This window comes from Siphateles boraxobius, unplaced genomic scaffold, assembly GCF_051911475.1.
Source record: "Siphateles boraxobius isolate OS27281-9 unplaced genomic scaffold, OSU_SipBor_1 31, whole genome shotgun sequence".
Taxonomy (NCBI): Eukaryota; Metazoa; Chordata; class Actinopteri; order Cypriniformes; family Leuciscidae; genus Siphateles; species Siphateles boraxobius.
Genome location: NW_027508931.1, coordinates 11814367 through 11817899, shown reverse-complemented (window position 1 = coordinate 11817899; position 3533 = coordinate 11814367).

Below are 3533 nucleotides of genomic sequence, written 5' to 3'. Positions count from 1 at the left end.
GTATGTGAGTCACCTGATTGCACCAAATCCTCACTCAGTTACGACTCCAGTGCGCTTGGTATGGAATAGCAGTCAGAAATTTAGAGGAGTGAGTATGAATGATCTTCTTCTGAAAGGCCCAGATTTTCTTAATCCGATCAGAGCTGTACTTCTGAGGTTTAGGAGAGGAGTGTACGCTGTCCTTGGAGATATCAGGAAGATGTATAACTCTGTATGGCTGGAGGAAAAAGAAATGCATCTACATAGGTTTCTGTGGAGAGATAATCAGAGCGAAAAAATAGGAGAATATGCAATCACCAGAGTTAACATCGGTGATCGACCAGCAGGGTGCATTGCACAGTTGGCCATGCGTGAAACTGCAAAACTGACTAAGTTTTCTCATCTACATGAAGAGCGCAAAGTCATCGAAGAGGATAGTTATGTAGATGATATTCTAACTTCCCACAATGATCGGAAACAGCTGGACAAAATAACCAAAGGCATTGAGGAGATCCTAAGAGCTGGAGGGTTTTTCTTGAAGCACTGGATTCGGTCAGAAGAAAGTTGGAAGCCTGGTTATGGTGAGTCAGTAGAGTCAACAGAAGAAGACAGAATTCTAAAACTTCCAAACCAGCTGAGGGATAAAGACATCAAGGCCCTTGGAGTTGGGTATCTGGCAGAAGAGGATACACTTTACATCATGACATCAATTAACTTTTCCAAGCGAAAGAAGAAAATGAGGATAGGACAAAACCTCCTCAAAGAGGAGGTCAGGGCTAAGACTCCTAATCCTCTGACCAGAAGAATGCTACTGAGTCAGGTGGCAGGACTGTATGATCCGATTGGCCTGGTCACACCGGTTAAGCAAAAAGGGGCCATCCTTGTACGAAAGGCATTTCAGGAGGCAGGACGTGGAAAGTTGACCAAAGATACATGGGATAAACCACTGTCAGAAAACCTCAGAGAAGAAGCCATTGAAGTGTTTGAGGAGTATGTTCAGCTAATCAAGGTAACGTTTCCCAGAGGCATAACACCTGGAGGCTGGAAAGGAAAACCGTTGGGAATAACGTTCTCTGATGGAAGCGATAAGACCTATGGAGCTGTAACATATTTCAGGTGAGAAACAGACCAGACCAGGGTATTGAAGTGAGTCTAAATGAGTCCAAGGCCAAATTGACTCCTTTGGATCAAAAAGGGGAAGCAGTCAAGGCTGAAATGTGTGGTGCAGTTTATGCAGCAAGACTTAAAAATATATATATTGAGAAAAATTGCCAAGATGAAATTAACCAATGGTTCCATTTGGTGGACAGCCAAACAGTGTTGGTAGCTATTCAACGGGCTAGCTATGGCTACCAGTCCTTCTTTGCCAATAGGATTGGAGAGATCCAGAGAACAACGCTAGTTAAGGATCGGTGGTGGATCCCAGGTGACTTAAACATTGCGGATATTATCACAAGGGGAGGTAGTCCAGAAAGCCTAAAACAAGATTCTGCGTGGCAGAGAGGGCCTGTGTTCTTGAAGTGGCCAGTGGAGGATTGGCCAATTAAGTCAGCTGCTGAGATTGCAACTGCTGCAACAGAGGCTGTTAACAGACTTCAGAGGAAAGCATTCTCTGCAGTACTAACCAGAAGTCTGGCTAAGAAAAAGCAAGGCTCCGTCCTCCAGGAGAAAATTAAAGTGGGCGTTCATGAGGAAGGAGAAAATGACCTCATTGCAGATTCAGGCACTTCTGCAAGTCAGAAGGAAAAGGCTAAGATTGCTCCATCAGGAAGGATATCTGATGGCATAGTAGCAAGTAAGTTACTTGATGTTGAAAAATTCAGCAAATTGTCCAGACTGATCAGAGTTACTGCTTGGGTGCGTCGAGCTGTGAAGAAGTGGCTGAAGATAAGAACTAAGACCTTGGGTTCATCAAAGTGGGAGGTAAAGTCTTTGGAGGAAAGAGTCAATGAAGCTATCTTGACAGTAAGAGAACAGGAGGATGCTCTTGGAGATCTATTTATAGCAGCCCAAGAGAATGTGATTTTTCCTGATACTACCCTCAGTAGGTTGGCAGTGTACAAGGATGAAAATTCTGGACTGTTTGTTTGTGGAGGAAGAATTCAAATCTTCAATGAAGATAAGGCTGCAGTTCCAATCTTACCATATAATGCATATGTATCTACACTTCTGGCTCAGGAAGCTCATCAAGTAAACCATGAAGGAGTGGCTGGAACTTTGTTGAGAATGAGAAGAAAAGCTTGGATTATAAAAGGCCGCAGACTAGCTAAGAAATCCGTAGACTGCTGTGTGACCTGCAAGAAGGCAAGGTCGAAGCAATGCCAACAGATTATGGGAGACCTTCCACCACAGCAGTCAGAACCAGCTGCACCATTTGAGTTCACAACCCTGGATTTGTTTGGACCTTATCTGGTGTAAGATGATGTAAAGAAGAGGGTAGGACTCAATATTTGGGGAGTTGTCTGGCATCAAGGGCTATCCATACTGATATTGTCAGTGATCAATCAACAGAAGGATTTCTGCTGGCATACCAAAGATTTAAAGCTTTAAGGGGACATCCAAGGAAACTGTGGTCAGACTCAGGATCAAATTTCATCGGGGCCAAGCCTGTTCTTGAGGATCTTCACAAGTTCCTAGAGCGACAAGACAGAGTAAAGTTAGGAATTGAAGCAGCCAACAAAGGCACGGAGTGGTCTTGGAAAATTTGCCCGGCAGATTCCCCTCACCGGAATGGTTCAGCAGAAGCGGCTGTCCGTTTAGTTAAGTGGGCCCTACTGAATCTAGGCTGTAATAAAGTTATGTCATGGGGGGAATTTCAAACTTTTCTTTACACGGCAAGCAATTTGGTCAATGAAAGACCTATTGATGCCAGGACACAAAGTCGGGAAGACTGTGTGGAATACGTGAGTCCAAACTCTCTTCTCCTGGGTCGTACTGGAAAAAAAGGGGATCAAGGAAGTTGAGTTTCAAGGCTATCCATACAGAAGGCTAAGAATCATCCAGGAAGAAGTCAACAAATTCTGGAGAAGTTGGTGTCAGCTGGCAGGTCCTAACCTCTTTGTAAGAAACAAGTGGCATACTAAAGAGCGGAATGTTGCTGTGGGAGATGTGGTATGGGTGGCTGACCAGAATGCGCTAAGAGGTCAGTACAAGATGGCCAGAGTCGTCAATATAAATGCAGACAAGAAAGGAACCGTAAGAGATGTAATGGTCAGAGTATTCCCCAGCTATCCTGTCTCGATTGTTAAACCAAACCAAGCAGAAACAGCCAAGAATGTCAAACCAACAAAAAAGCATTGTGACAAGATCCCACCTACGATTCTGCATAAGGTTGTGAGATGTTTGGTGGTTCTGATTCCCATTGAAGAACAGTAAAGACATTTCAGCCAAGAAGTGTGTGTGACCTCCTTGGGTCAGTTGACCAGGAGCTCAAGTGGGAGGTGTTAGTTGAATTTGAGAAAAGAAAAAAAAAAGAATAAAAGTATAAATTCATCATTGTTATAGAGTAAAGAGATTTAAGATCAAAATGAGTGCAGCCTATTGGTTGTGAGCAC